This window comes from Eptesicus fuscus, chromosome 12 (assembly GCF_027574615.1).
Source record: "Eptesicus fuscus isolate TK198812 chromosome 12, DD_ASM_mEF_20220401, whole genome shotgun sequence".
Taxonomy (NCBI): domain Eukaryota; kingdom Metazoa; phylum Chordata; class Mammalia; order Chiroptera; family Vespertilionidae; genus Eptesicus; species Eptesicus fuscus.
Window position 1 is genome coordinate 74,282,468 of NC_072484.1, and position 16,481 is coordinate 74,298,948.

The 16,481-nt window shown below is 47.0% G+C and overlaps 1 protein-coding gene across 2 annotated transcripts in view; it reads left to right on the forward strand.

Moving 5' to 3' along the window:
• Positions 1-16,481, forward strand: part of FHOD3 (formin homology 2 domain containing 3) — a 376,750-nt gene that overhangs the window by 166,873 nt on the left and 193,396 nt on the right. The gene's annotated exons all lie outside the window — the stretch shown is intronic.

Sequence of the window (16,481 nt, forward strand, 5' to 3'; positions counted from 1 at the left end):
GGAAGTTCAACACCCAGAACTTTTTAAAAGGCTTGGATTAGGAGTAAGATGATGAAACCACCCTGTGGCAAAAGATGACACCTTCATCAAGTCTCATCAATTTTTAAGAATTAGTGACTGAGCTAATTTTACTGACTTTCATATGAAGTCTTTTCTGGCTATTAAGAGAAAAGGATGTACTATGAACTAGGTTCTTTGTAATCTCTTTTATGGTGAAGAAGGGGACATATTAAGTGGGCTTGGGCAAAGTCTGCATTTCAGCAGAAAGCCACCCAAATCCAAAGAGGCCCATTTATTTCCTGAGAAAAGTATTTTCTCCAACTTGAGTTACCACCAGATCATGTGTCCGAGTGCACATTCCTCGCTGGGCAGGTCCTTCTGCTCCTGACTCAGTATGTCTGGGGTACACCCAGGAATTTGCATCATAAGGAGCAATTCTGATATCTACCTCCATGATTTCATTTTTATAAAGCAATGCACATGTGGAGTTGGGAGTGCTGATTATTGTTCCAGCTCATAAAGTTAATGCTCTTTTCATAGTTACAGGGTTTTTTTGATGCACCTTCATATAAATACCAATTTTATTTGATCCTATAAGAAAACCTGTGAATGTTTTAAGGTAGGAATTACTAGGTTGGACCATATGAAATCACTGCTATCAATAGTTTTGACCTATAATAAGAGAAATTTAACATAGTTTAATATTATCCTAATTTTGCAGCTGAAAAATTTGAGACGCAAGGAGCTGGAATGTTTGCCTAATAAAATCAGTTTCGCTGGTGTGTGGTCACATCGTGGGGCACAGCAAGGTCAATGCAGACCTGGCCCCTTTTCTGCACATGTGCCCCTCTTCTGTGATCATATAAGGAAAAAACCTTCCTTTCCTTTCCCTCGGATGAAGGAAAAATACATGCAACGGCTGACTTAATATCGAGTGTCCATGGTTAGTTGGAGACAGGCAGAATGGAGCTGTCTGCCACAGTCCTGGTTGCATTTTACCCTGAGACGTGTCCTGATGTTTTGTGCCATTACACAGCACACTGAACCCTGAGTCCTCCCTTTTCCCTAATCCTGGAGAACCACTGTCACAAAAGGCAAAAGCAAAAGAGAAAACCTAGGGCTCATTACAAAAAAAATTAAGGACATGTTTTCAAGTCAGTGTGAGTGGTTCCTATTCCTTTTATAAATTCCAAATGTGTGTGTGTGAGAGCCCCTAAGCCTCTGGCTTTTCTAGTTCATGGTGTTCGTAAGACGAAGGAGTTGTCTCATTTGGTTGAACTTCAGTTTTTTCCTGGGTGTGTGATGGATCCTCATGACAAGTTGTCAGTAGACAGGCTCTATTGGTGAATTGAAGGATTTCTGCCCTCAATATAATTAAAACATTTATGTGGAAACTTTTGTGGGGTGTGTAGACAGATTAACCAGAACATTGTCCTGCACTGTTGCTTTCCAATGCAGCTGTCTTTCTGTGTCTGAGGAGACGGCATGCCTTGATTCTTACCCTCGTGTCCCATTCACACTGGTCCAACACCTCAAGTAGGGGAAGGCACAGAAATCCGGGTGGAGGAAGTTCTAGTTTATTTTCAAGGTGACCTATAAATATATCCATATTCATAAGTTGAAACACATGGAAGGAAATATACCTAAAATGGCCTAATTCTGAATAGTGAGTCCAAAATGACAAATTGTTATGTTTAAAGTATGCATCATTTTAACTTTAAAAAAGAAGTCTTCTCTAGCCAATGCTTGTGTGAACATATGTGCGCACACACCTCTATAGAACTAATATTAAAACATATGTGCGCACACACCTCTATAGAACTAATATCAACCATCTACGTGTTGATTGTCATTCTTCTAACCTTATCTAGGAGTGTATATGTGCATTTTTATTGAGTCATCATCAGGATAAACAGCTACATTCAAGGCTGGGGAGATGGGTAGGGCTCTGCCAGCTGTAGTCAGCCTCCTTTTATCAGGAAGGTAAAATTCTTGTCAGAAGCCCCCTGCAGACATCCCATGGATTAGAACTGGGTCACATGACCAGTATAGCTGCAAGGGAGGCTGGCAGAGTGAGTATAAGTCCTCACTTAACGTGTCTATAGTTAATTGGAACTGTGGTCAAACCAATGAAACAAAACCAGTTTGACCATAGGTAATTGATATAAACAAGAGTTAAGTTCCTATGGCATCTCATGAGCATTATAACAAAATGATGTTGAATGAAACAGTGTTACTCAAGGACATGCTGTATTTGATTTCCTGGACTCTAAGGGGTGGCAGCAAGAGAGAAAGGCATGGCTTTGGATCTGAGGGTTACCAGTGCCTGCTATGTAGAGGGAATTAGGAAGAAACAACTCAGCCTGGCTGAGAAAGCCTGCTGGAGAGCAGCCATGTGGTGGCCCGGTTGGAGGTAGTGAGGGCCTCCCTGCTGCCGAGGGAATGGTTGGTTGTTTAGGGGGCAGAATAAGCTTAATGGCTACACAAGACCCCAAACCATGAATTGTGTGAATTGTCCTTCATGACAATGAAAGATGGCATTGACGTAGAGTACCTCCGCCAGGCGCTCTACCTTAGGGAGTGCTTATCATTAAGCTCGCGGTGGTTTATGACTTGGCAGTGTTCTGACCTATACCAGAGGCAATTACAAATGTTTACGAATCAGAAGGTCCAAGCACAACCAGGGAGAGCCCTGTCAACCGCCTGCTGCTCTCTGGCTGTGCAGATAGTGCCCCTGAGGTAAGACCCTTACTGCAGACAGCTCTTCCATTGCCAGCACCTGGGCCTGGCCTTTAGACTTGGCTTTCCCAGGAGCGTCCATGTATTGGAGGCAGAAGGTTCCCATGTGTTACCTGGGACACGAGCATGTGCGCCACGCCCCTGCAGCTGACAACAAGATGTCTGTTTCCAGGCGGGGAGGTGTGTTTGCATGGCTGCCTCACATCAGCTAAGTCTTGGAGGACACCGGGTAACCAGGGCGCTGTGCAAACCTCAGCACATTTTGAAGTATTTGACCGAAACGCGTGCCAGGAAAGTACCTTCTGAGACCTGTAAATGACAGATTTGGGGGTGTGACTTTTGAATTTTTATACAAGGAAACTATAATTTTTCCTAGGCCACATGTTGAGTCACCCCTTCCTGACTTTGAACAACTTCTCATGGAGGTTTTTTCGGGCTTGATCACCGGCTGGCAGCCAGGCGACATTTGCGATCGGGATGACCTTCACATCACCTCTTTATTTGTCCAACTGTTTTTAACTATATCACCCTAGATGCAGATCAACAGAGAGAAACTGGAAAGAGTCTCAGTTTTGTAATTCACAGTCTCCTGGGGAGAACTCAGCATGCTACCCGGGGTCACGCGGAGTCCTCAGGGGGCAGCACCATGTTGTGGTTTCCATGGGGAGGCGGAGGAAGCAGGTTTAGGAGTGGCCAGTGTGAAGAATTTCCGGGGGCCCTGGAATTTAGGGCTGTCCCTGGTTTTCTGGTTACCTGGCCCTGGGTGATTCCGGTGGGAATGTCATGGCCTAGAGTGTGAGAGCCCACAGGGCAGGTGGTTGGGGGTGTGGACTTGAGCTGCTGGGCAAGGGGAACTGACTGACCTCAGCCTGGTCAAGATGGCATTCCAGAACCCCTGATATGACAGCCTGGCCTCTGTGGCTCAGTTTTGATTCCCTGTCAGGGTGTGTGTGAGAGGCAACCGATTGATGTCCCTCCCTCCCTCCCTCCCTCCCTCCCTCCCTCCCTCCCTCCCTCCCTCCCTCCCTCCCTCCCTCCCTCTGTCCCTTCCTTTCTCTAAGATCAATGGAAAAAACAAAAAACACATGATGAGGTGGTTGATTGTCCAGTGCCGTGGAGGAGTTCCTGCATGGAGTACCTTAGGAACTCCACTTGGTGTGACCATGTGCAAGTCCCCGGATCCAAGGGAAACAAGCGCATTTGGAGAACCCACTGCTTTCCACATCTGCTTTTAGAACTCGTTTAATTTATCTTTATTTTTGCACTCGGCCCTCTGTCAGCTCCCCTTGTAAGGCCCAGGAATCTGTTGCTTTTAGTAGAGGATGCATCTGCTGAGAAGTAAAGATAGGTTTTGAGTTACGGTGTAGCCAAGTGCTCTCCAAAAAATGTGAGCCGGCTGCTGGGAATAGGTCTTAAATGTACAACATGTAGAAATAATATTTATCTGGCTTATTATTCTTGGATGGTTATAGCTAATGATCTAAAGGTTGTTGTTTTTTTTCTCGATAGACAGTATTTAATATAAATCTACTGTGGAATTTGTACCTCACAATTATTCTTATTGCAGTAAGACCTAGAGTGGTATCTTCTTGGGAACTTCGACAGTGTAACTGAGACACAGCCCTGCCCCAGAGGAGCTCCTGGGAGGGGCTGGGCATGGCTGTTCAGTGTGTTTTATGGCATTTGTCTTCTGTGTTTAGGAATTGCATATAGGTGATATACTTTGGGGAAGAAGGGAGAAGCAGACACGGAGAATTAGTCTGACCAGCCACCTTTCTTGGCTGCACCTGAAGGGAAGCTGCCTCTTAAGGGCTAGGTTTTCATGGAGAAAGTTGATTTTATCCTAAAGCAAATTATTCGTGAATCATAAAACACACCTCAGTCATTACAGAGCTGGATAAGGTCTTAGAACTCCTTTAGCTTGACCCTCTCATTTTAGGAGAAAATGTCAGATATTTGGTTTGTCCCCATAATATATTTTTAAAAATATTTTAATGGTTGCCAATATTAAAAATGAAATATTTAATCCAGATTTTAGACTTTTTTTTTTTTTTTTGCAAAAACTACAACCTGAGAAATTCAGAGCCTTGCCAACTATCACTTAACTATATTTCAGCACAGGAAAAAATTGCCTTGCCTATTAGGGGATCACTTAATGAGGATCAGGACTTCGGGACAGATGGTTTCTGTTGGCATCGATGTCATGAGGAACAGAAATATTACAGACCGCATAGGAAGAGTTTTTATGATGCTAGAAGGCAGTGGTACAAAATGATCAAATGCTAATTAAATCAACGTCCTCCATCTCAGAAAAACTGAAGCGCGTGTGTTGGCATTTCAGAGCAACAGAGGAGAGCGAGGTTGGATTCAGACTCTACACAGTGGTTAGGGAGGGGCTCAAACTAGTCCCAAGGTGAGGACTGGGAGCAGAAGGGGGAGCCGCTTACTTCCTGAACTGAGGCCAGATGCTCAGCATCGTGTGGTCCATGGAATAGCCTTGCTTGACTCCTGCATCCCCGACTCTGGTCCTGGGGCACACCTGGCCTGACTCTCGCATCCCCGACTCTGGTCCTGTGGCACACCTGCTGGCCTGGAGGAACATGCCTCTCTTCTGCCTCTTGCTGTGAGCTTTCTGTGCTTCGTCAGGATGTCAGGGATCAATGATGGCAGCCGCATGGCCCAGCTTTGATGTGGATGACACAGCTGCACAAATGCCCTGGTGGACTCTGCCACCAGCCCCTGGGGGTTGAGGCCAGGGTGGAGGATGAGGTCCTTCCTCCCTTGATGTCTCCCTTTGCTGAGTCGCTGTGATAGGAGGGAATTGTGTCGGCTGGCACAAACTGGCAGCCCGTGGGACCAGTGAACCTGCAGGCATTTTGTTTGCCAATCTATCGTGTTAAATTTTAAAATAGTCGTGAACATTTAAAATTGGGAGATTTGATGTAAATATATGGATTTCTGGCTTCTTGTGAAAAACTGAACACTTGTGCCAACACAGGTCCTCATTGCTGTGTGGCCACAAGTAGCTGGAGTTGGAAGGAGCTGCCCCTTGACTTGGGATGCTGGGCTGTGTTTACCACAGTCCCCACCACTCCCTTTTGTATGACTCCTGGGCTGCTCCACTTATTTTGTGGCCTCTGTGCCTCCTAGGCATATAAGTTTGAGTCCTCTGACTAATGGCCTCACACTCTATGACATGAGAATAACAGTTATCTAAAGTAGAAAAGCCTGACTTCATTGTAGCTGGGCAGCAGTTGTCATTGCTACTTCACGCACTTGGTTCTCCGGTCCAACACGAATGTTTTCTTTATCCCCCACACCCTTCGCCCTGGCATTGCTCAATACGTGCACAGCTCAGCACTGTCTTCCGCCCCTCCCCCTCAAGCCCTTCTGTGATTATCTAAGGTTGGACATCCTGTTACTACATGGACAGCGCTGTCCTATCATGGGAATGGAGGCGGAGAGTAGGCGGAGCACCGACTGAGGCCAGAGCTGTTTGACAAGATCCCCGCTGGAAACTTGCTGCATTGGTTGAACTTGCTGTGAGGACAGACAGGCTTTCATCTCCGTCCTAAATCGTGAGCCTCTGAACCCACCCCAGGCCTGCGGCGATCATTCCTTATAGTCTTTGTCATTCCTGGTGACTAGGGCACACTTATTCCTGCCAATGAACTTTATAGTTGTTCTTACAAAGCGATTTGTAACTTTGGTTGTCACTGAGTTAAATTTGTCAGTTACTTTGGGAAGCATTGACAACTTTATTTGGAAATTCAAAATGATTGCTTACGTGCACGTCCATGTCCCGGGACAAATCCTTTTCAAGGGCATATTCTCCATCTAACTCTTGGGTGTGATGTCTATTTCATTTTCTTTCGCTAAAGAATTTTATGCATGTCTCCCCATGGTATTTGTTTATTTATTTATTTTTTTTATTCACTTTTTAAATGGGCCTGATATTTACCACACGATAGAGTGAGAGGATTCTCTGGGGACCTTTTCCTGTTTATTTTGTAAACTTGGTCTGGGAATGTCAGCTCCTACGAAGGGCCTTTCTCGCCCTCCGTGGGTGTGTTTTGCTTCCATCAGGGAGCACTCCGAGTCTGGGGGCCTGGATGCTTCAGTGTGGCGACCACTTAGCGAACACGAGTCTCGTGTGACGTCCCCTCTCCCCGAGGGAGAGCTAGCCGCCTCTTCTCTGTGTTCCCACGTTTGAAACTCTTCCTGTGAGCACTTGCCTGGTAGCATGCCTGCTGGAGATGGATCTGCTGGTTCCGGGCCTTCACCAGCTGTGGCTTGTGGGCTGGGGAGGCCTGAGAAGCTGGGCCACTCAGAGGTGGGGGCCCTGGTCTTCACTGTTTGTTTGTTTTTGTTAGCCCCGTATTTGTCAAAACCTCTGCTTTTGGCATCTAATGTTCTCAGTGCCCCAGTGTTCTGACCTCGGCCTGACCTTTTTTGCTCACCCACTTGGCACGCTATCGGGGATGGAGCCACCAGGTTGAACCAGCCACAAACCAAGGCCAGGAAAGCCACAGTCCGCCCGTTTGGGGAGGGAGGCTGAGTCACTCTTTCTGGTGCTGCTGACGCGTGGTGACAGAAAGGATACCTGTCAATGTCCCATCTGTAGCCCTTCTTTCCCACTGTGCATCAGGCCAGCACCCCTCTTTATTTCAGAGAGAGTAAAGGGGAGGGAGGGAGGGAAAGAGAGAGAGAAGAGAGAGAGAGAGAGAAGAGAGAGAGAGAGAGAGAGAGAGAGAGAGAAGGAATGACATCTGACATCTGAGAGAGACACATCTATTGGTTGCCTCCCATAAGCCCCCTACCAGGGATTGAACCTGCCCTCGACTGGGAATAAACCCGAGACCCTTTGGTCTGTGGGCTGACACTCTAACCACTAAACTACACTGACCAGGGTGGGCCTGCACCCCTCTTAAAAAACTGGGTCAGAGAGTAGCTGAGAGCTGCACCCACCTTCTAGCCCAGTGATGGCGAACCTATGACACGCGTGTCAGCACTGACACGTGTAGCCATTTCTGATGACACGCGGCCGCTGAGGTGGCCGCATGCCGAGGATGAAACATTTGCTGCTCCTGAGGATGAAACATTTGCGAAATAATGTTTTTTCCTCAAAGTGACACACTACCCGAGTTATGCTCAGTTTTTTGGCGGAGTTTGACACACCAAGCTCAAAAGGTTGCCCGTCACTGTTCTAGCCTTTCTGCTGGCAGAGCTCACGTCTCCCCTTGGCCGCCCAGGCCTTGGATATTGCGGGCTTGCCGGACTCTGATTACTTCCTGCAGCACTGCATTTCCTGCAGAGGGAGTTGTAGCACTGCTGTGGATGGGCCCCTCGAAGTCAGTGCTGTGTGGCGGGCCACCCCGGTCTCGGGGCTCATGGCATCTCTCTACCTGTGCTTCTCAGGGTCATTGGGGGTAGACAGGCAGGACGGTGGTTTGGAGGCCTCTGTTGTGCCGCCCTTTTTCCTGGAAGTGCCCAGTTATTGGAGTCATCATTGCGTGTGTCTGTGCCTGACACGCCCTCAGGCTGCCATGCTGGGCACAGGCATGCAGTGGGCCAGGTGGGCGAGGGGCTCCTGCCACAGGAAGCAGAGGAAGGCCAGAGCGATCCAGGCCTTTGCAGGGAAGAGTGCTTTCTGTTTTTCCTCTGGGCTCCCAGGGGGGAGAGCAAGGTGCTGGGGGGACCCCAGGTGAGGCAGGCGACATGCAGGAACCCCTCACTGCATTTGGTAGCGAGTAGGCTGTTTTCCTCCAGTTTCTAACTCCAGGCATGGATACTTCCAGCTTTAACTGGGATTTTGATTTTCCCCGAATCCCCTTTGAAAGAATTTCCCCTTTATAATTAGAGAATGCTTTTCTCTTGGTAATTTTGCCTTATGATTAATAAGGCTTTTCCTTCACGTTTTATTTTTTTCTGAAATAAAAACCGATTGTTAATAATCTTGAGCACAGAAAGCATTAAGTAGTAACAGAAATAGCCATGCAAAGCAGTCTTTGTAAAGCAGTACAGCTCGGTCTACCTGGCCAAGGTGATCTCCAACCCTGAGCATTCCGCCAAATCATGGGCAATGGCTGATATCTGACCATTTTTTTTTTTTTAACCTACAGAAATGGCAAAGTCAAATGGTTTCACTTAGCATTATTATAATTTGATCTCAACTCAACTCCTTCCTAGACTGATTAGATGCTTCTTTAGATTTCACCTTGCATTCTAAGTCACATTCAGGCCAGTTTGCAGCGCCCCCCGCCTCCCCTAACAAACCCTGTAATTTTGTGCAGTCCTGCCTCTGAGCACTTCAACTTAAGAGCCGTTTCTGTCGCAGTCTCAGCCGAAGTGGTTTCTCCAGAACTCTCTTCTCCACTAGAGGCCTTCACCTTCTTCCTTTTATGAGAAAAGAAGGAAGAAAGGAAAACAGTTGTTTGACCATTCCTATGTGTGGAATTTTCCACAGCTGAATCTCAAAGTAACTGACAAATGTAACTGCCGTTTGTTCATCGGGAATTTTCCCACTTTGTTCATACGGAAGGTGTGCCTCTCACTCCATCCTTCTCTCCTTCCTTGGTAGACTTTCCCAGAGGACCAGCAGGAAAGGTGCACCTTGAATCACAGTCGTTACCTCCGTGGCTGTAACCATCTCTGTCGTGGTCCTCTTCCATAGGGCTTCTACTTACAAATCCACGTTTATGGTAGAACAGAATGTCTTAGCGAATTTTAAACCTAACCCCATACGTGGATTAAGACTGTTTTCTTAGCCGGTGTTTGCTGGGGAAATATCAGTTGCTGTGTCCATAGACCACTGCATTTTGGAGTTTTGAGGGCTCTTGGTAACCTGGGCCAGCCTTCCTGCAGGGTGCCACTCTTTCCCCCCAACAATGTGGCTTCCTTGCCATCGAGGTGCATGAGACCCCAGCTCGGGTCACTCTGCAGTGTTCCACACCTGTGGAGCCAGCCATGTCCTGGGTATCCCTGAGGCCCCATGTCCAAGCCTCAACACAGCATCTTTACACACCATTCAGCACCCCCACAGCACTTCGTTCATCATCTCTGTGAAGCGCACAGTACTCCATCACAGCTAAGTGAGCTACCCAGGGCCTCCTAGACCCCTTTCTCTTTCTCACTCTCTGTAATCATCCACCACCAAGTTTGGACTTCTCTACCCCTCATTCTTTTTTAAAATATGTTTTTATTGATTTTTAGAGAGAGAGGAAGGGAGAGGAATAGAGAGATAGAAACATTGATGAGATGAGAGAGAAGCATCATTGATTGGCTGCCTCCTGCATGCCCCTACTGGGGATCGAGCCCGCAACGTGGGCATGTGCCCTGACCTGGAATTGAATTGGTGACCTCTTGGTTCCTGGGTCAACACTCAGCCACTGAGCCACACTGGCCAGGTGCTGCCTCTCACTCTTCACTCCCCTTTCAAGTCTGTACATCTCTTTTCATTTCCAGTTACAGTGTCTGAATTCAGACATCATTTTTTCCTTCCTAATTTTCTCTCTGAGCTAATTAGTTTCCCTGATTTCATTTCTGCTTTCCTTTGGTCCATTTTATACCTCGTTGCCTGGTTTTGTCTGACCCTCTAGATCTGGCCTCCTCAGTCCCTGGTGGAGGTCCCTCAGTGGCTCCGCTCATCCTCAGGAAGAAGTCCTGGTCCTTCCATGTGGGCAGAATGTCCATGGGGCTAGATATCGTCCAGTCCACTTCAGCCTTCTCTCTGACCTCAGTATTGCTTACGAGGCCCTTCCTCACCTGGTTCACGCTTTACCCTCCGCTTCCCGCATGTGCTCAGGATGGGGCTAAGATGCCAGATTCTCCAGACCTTGCCCTGACCCCCGATATTTTGGCCCTCTGTGCAAACCATGGTATTGACACTTATCTCACTGACAATAAATATTTGTTGCAAATACACTTATGGGCCAGAGACCCTAGGCTAAATCCCCTCTACCATAGTTGGCTGCCTGCATGTCAGTTTTCATGCTTAATGCCAGGCACGTTTTAGGAGCTCAGTGGACATTGGCTGAGGAGAGAAGAGATGAGGGATAGAATGTCTTCAGGGAAGAGCAATCATGATCCCGAGGAAGCTGTGGGTTTACACTGAGAATCGGAGGGAGCCTGGATTTGCTAACCTGAAGCTTTAGCTCACCCGATTGTTTTGTTTCTGAGGCACTGGAGCACATGTTGATTTGTTTTTGGTACTTAGAAAAAAATGCTAAATTATTGAATTTTCTTTTTGATAATTTTGCTAGTTCAGTAGATCAAGATGGTATGTATCTTAATTTTAACTGTCATGCCTTCTGAAGAGAAAATCCATGCAAAATGGATTGTACTGTATAACCCCTTTTATATCTTAAGGAGTTCTCTACTTGCCTCTGAAACAGATGGATTGTGAATTCCATGGTGGCAGCAATAGCATTGTCGTAGCCCTTGTGGTTCCAGCTCCAGTCTGATCCTGATGCCTCATAGATATTTAACAGCTACTTGATTTAAAAACTTAAATGAGTGAATGAGTGCGAAGGTGTGCCTAGAGCCATGCCACAGAGCTCTGTCTTGGTCTTAGTTAGTGCTTTGTGAGTGATTGTGAGTAAGTGCATGCTTTATACTGGGAACTGAGTATGCATGGTCAGAAGGTACAGAAAGGAGACAGCAGTGATATGATAAAGGTTGATGTGTAATTGGGAGCATTTTCATTTGATTGGTTTTCAGTATCCTCGTGAGCTCAACCATGTTATTCCTTGCTTCCTTTTCCCTGCCTCTTCTTTCCTCTGCTCCTTAAGATTGGACTCCCCCAAAAGCCACTCCTGTTCTAGGTTGACCTAACGTGTCTGGAGCCAGTTCCCGCAAGCAGAACAGTGCCCCATGGCCCTCACTGCACACACTCGTCTCTGACCCTGAAACACTACGAGGGCATCCTGATCATCCCAGAATTAGAGCTCTACTTTGACCCGCCCAGGTCACCCTGTCCTTGGGACTGGGCTTGAGCCTGCCAGGGTGTAAGTGGGGGATAAGTTTAGATGTAGTGAGATATGTAGGGTTGTTTTTGGAGAAAGGGGCAAACTTGTTGCATTTAAAGGCAGATTAGGAGCAATGAGCAGGAGTTATAGGAAAGTGGTTTTTGACTGAAGACAAGCTGCTAGAACAGGGTTGGAAAATTAGTTGATTTCCTTTGCCAACATAAACTGATCAGTGGCGACTTTCTGGAGCTCTCTGCTGAGGATTCTGAAGCCACATCCAGCATCAGCAGGAAAGGGTGCCATGGCTGATCTGCGATGTCTGTCAGCGTCCTGAGAGGTGGGGGTGAACACAGGAATACTATATATGGCATTTGCTTATTGTGGGGAATACTGGGCATTTTCAGAATGCATGTTGAGTTGATTTAAGACAGGTATGTGGCAATTAGTATTCTAACTACAGTATTCTTTGCACTGGGAATGCTCCAGCAGGGACCAGATGACCTGTTAGGGCTGTGAGACTTGGGGTAGGGTACGACGGGATGACCTCTTAGACCCCTTCCAGCTCTAAGATTCTGTGTCTCTGAGGAAAATAGAAAAAGCAGAGGGATGAAAGCAGAACTGTTTGGCTCCCCTTCTCTATGTTCTACCTTCGTTGCTATAGGGTCCCAGGCTATCACCAAGCATACATTGTCCTGTTTTAGCGTCAAAAAGGCCATTTGGTTACATGACATTGAGCCCAGCCAAGTCATGGAAAAGGAAGGTGAGCTGCCTTAGTCATTAAGGGGCTGCTCTTCATGCTGACCTGCAGAATTGTGAAGGCTCAGCAGGGTGAGTATTGGCATGTATCTAGGAATTCATATGTACATGTTGAGGTCCGGAGACAGCGGTATGTTTGCTGCTTCTCCAGAACTTGAGAACTGAGAGCCAGGAGGTTCACAGAAACCTCAAGGGGTTGGGCTCATTGGTCAAAGCAAGGCGGGACTGGAGAAGCAAGCTGATAGTCGTGAGGAAAGGGCCTCACACAGGGCTGCCTCACTTGGCTGCCTTCCTGACTTCCCTGCTATCTACTCACACTACCAACTTGGTCCAAATGTTTTCTTTCCCTGTATACACCTTACTGCCCCACATCCTTCTTTCTAGATCTTCTTTCTGTCTTTTCCCAGCTCTTCCAGGTCTTAATTGGAGGGTTATAGGATGATTAACCTCCCCCAGATTTGAGATTTCACTGCTTTTTGTCAGCTGTGGCCCCAGTTTCTCTGTGGTTGGAGCCCTCAGTAAGTAAAGATGAGTTGACTGTTTCATTCACTCATCAGTGAGTGTGACTTGAGGGAGTCAGTCACTTTGGTGTCTGAGTATAGGGTAATGGAGAACAGCACAAACGAAATAATTACAAGTGATGCTGTTAAGTTCAAGAATAAGGTGCTAAGAGGAGGGAGCTTACACATGCATGCTGTGGTAGGCAGGATCTAAGATGGCCCAAAAGATTTCCGCCCCCTGCTCTACACCCCGTGTAATCTTCTCCCCTTGAATGTGGGTGGGACCTCTGATCATGATGGACTTGCGAACATCACGGGACCATGATTAGGTCACATTATGTGGCAAAGAGGAAAGGATTTTGCAGATGTAATTAAGGTCCCAAATCAGTTGAGTTTGAGTCGGTTAAAAGGGAGATTATCCTGGTGGGACAGGCTAAAACAGGTGAGCCCTTAAAAGAGGGACTAAAAGTCAGAGACACACTCTCTTCCGCTGACCTTGAAGAAGCAAGCTGCCATGATTTCTACAGCTGCAAGGAAATGAATGCTGCCAACAACCACATAAGCTTGGAAGGGGACCCCAAGCCTCAGAAGGGACCACAGCCCCAGCTGACACCTTGATTGCAGCCTTGTGAGACCCTGAGCAGAGGACGCAGCTGAGCTGTGCCTGGACGCCTGCCTCATGGAAATTGTGAGATAATGTGTGTTGTTTTAAGCTGCTAAGTAATCTGTTATACAGCAATAGAAAACAAATGCAGTTACATACAAAAAGTGTAATACAGCACCATCTGGACATGCTAACCTTGGTACAAAACACCGTGGGGCCTCGGTAGAAGCAGAGGTCTTTGTGAAGGGGGTTGAGGGGGAGGTTTCACAAAGGCAGCACCTTCTTAGTTTCTTCCTGGGCTTCTTAGGCAACCAAAGGCCATCCGTCCAAATTGAATTCCCCTGCACGTCCCTGCTGCTGCTTGTGTGAGCCTCTCACATGGCCTGCTTAAACCCTTCACTCCGGTGGTGGGTACTCATTTGGGTCTCTCAAAAAACAACAACAACAATGGTGGTGACATCCATGCCCAGGCCATTGAAGGGCTCTCTCCTGCACACAATGAGTAACTAAAGGAGAAGGTGGTTCAGAAGAAAATTCAGTATTTCCAGTATGCCGGTGTCATGAGAGAACATAAAGACTGGGCTGGGCTTTAGGAGAAGAGGGGAGGTTGGTAAGCAATCACTTGGGTTATCTTGGGCGATCTTGCCCGTGAGCTAGCGATGGGTACCTGGGCCCAAGGGCTCTGGGGCAAGTCTTGCTCCTCTTCAGAGGTGCTTTTGCTCATCTGTCTTTGAATCCCCATCCTCCACTCCTTCACGTGGTCACGCATCCAGCACGTGCCCAACGCAGAGAGCTGCTGTGGGAGGGGAGGGCTCCGGCCGAGGCCCCTCACCACAAGGAACTTGGCAGTGGCCTTAGGATAGGAGCCATCGAGTAAAGATGGATATTCAGAAAAACACTGTATTAAGTTAGGTTTTGGATGAAAATCCTGAAATCCTGTTTTTTTCCCCTCTCAACTTTGCTTGCATCAGCATTGTTTCCAAAGGTGGTTGATAGATTTTAAGTAGTTCAAGCCTATATCATCCATTTCAAAAGACATGGGTAACTTTTTTAGTTATTCTTTTCTCGGTCGTTCAAGATGTTTGCTTTTCATAATTCAGCTTTTCTTTCTTTATAGAATCAGCTTAACGTATCACGTTTCATGGGAATTTCATAAAATATGAAATGTGGTACTTGAATCAACGGTTCATTCTCATGTTGGCAAAACACAGCACAAAGGTTCCTAGGCATTATCAGGCTTGAAAAGAAAGGAAATATGTAATTTTATGGTTTTGTTTTGGAATTCCATGCGGATTACAAAATCCCTCTTACGTCAGTTGAAGTCCAAATGTGAAAGGGGCTTGGCACCGTGAAGGGCTGGCCCTTGGGTGAATTATAGTTGAGATGGTAGTGACTTTCCAGGTCTGTTGAGGAGCACTGTTAGCTTCTTACCTGGTTGGACAAGCAGATACTCCGTGGAGGCCGCAGCTGGGTGCTGTGGCACTGCAAGGCGACAGTGCCTACTGGCTGCTCTTCCGTCCCTGGTAGAGAGTTCCTGGGAGCATTTTCCAGCCTAAGACCCTCTGACTGTTCCCCCGGGAGCTGTGCCTGGTTCGTGTCTGAGCGAGGTATGCTGTTGTCCTCTTTAAGCCAAAGGGGACAGGTATATGATAATAGTCCTGCCCTGAGAAAATAGTATACTTCCCTCATAAGAAAGCATTTACTGAAAAGGCACTGCAAGTACCCTGGGACTGCTTCCTGGGCTGCCCGATCTTGAGAGATGGTAGCAGTGGGGCCGGTCTTACAACCGAATGGACTCCTTGAACAAAATGATCAGAGCTTCTCTCTCCACTCTGTCTTTGCAGGCTTGCTGGTTGTAGGCCACTGTATTGGGGGGATGGTGGTTTGGGGCTGTTTTTCCCATGGGGTTGACAGGAAAGGTGGTCGGCACACAGGAGCTTCCCAAGCCCGCTCTCTCTGTCACCGTCTGGATCTCCTGTCACTGAGTGCAGTGGTGTCTCCTGACGGTTACTGTCAGGAGCACTGTTTGGCCTTGGCACATAAACCAGCCAAGGGCCTGCTCGCTGTCTTGACATCTGGCAGTGGGACTGAGAAGACACCTCTACCAGGTGTACCGGTTAATAAGGAGGATTTTGTAATAAAAGAAAACGCGATAATTTCAAGAGAAACATCAAAAGTGCTTTGTTCAAAGTTATGTCCATCGCTAGCTACACATTTCCCCCATCTTGCAGGTAATTTGTGGATACCATCCCAATAGAACTTTTCTGTTTTGAGGCAAACCATTCTGAGACCCAATATTCCACTCCTTTATACATTTTAAAATATATATATATTTTATTGATTTTTTACAGAGAGGAAGGGAGAGAGATAGAAGAAACATCAATGAGAGAGAAACATCGATCAGCTGCCTCCTGCACACCTCCTACTGGGGATGTACCCGCAGCCAAGGTACATGCCCTTGACCGGAATCGAACCTGGGATCCTTCAGTGCATAGGCTGACGCTCTATCACTGAGCCAAACCGGTCAGGGCTCCTTCATACATTTTGAAGTGCTGCTCAGAAAGTGCATGTGCCATCGTTCGGAACAAGTGGTCATCTGAAGGAGCAAGGTCTGGTGAATATAGCAGGTGGGTTAATACTTCCCAGGCAAGATCTTTTAACGTGTCTTTAACTGGTTTTGAAGTGTGTGATGGTGTGTCATCATGAAGCAAAATTACTTTGCCATGTCTTCTGGCACTTTCTGGTTGTTTCACTATCAAAGCGTGGTTCAAATTGATTATTTGTTGTCGGTAGCGATCAGTATTAACAGTTTCACTTGGTTTTAGAAGCTCATAATACACCACACCTTCCTGATCCCACCAAACGCAGAGCATTGTCTTCTTTCCGAAGCAATTTGGCCTTGCAGTCTATGTTGAT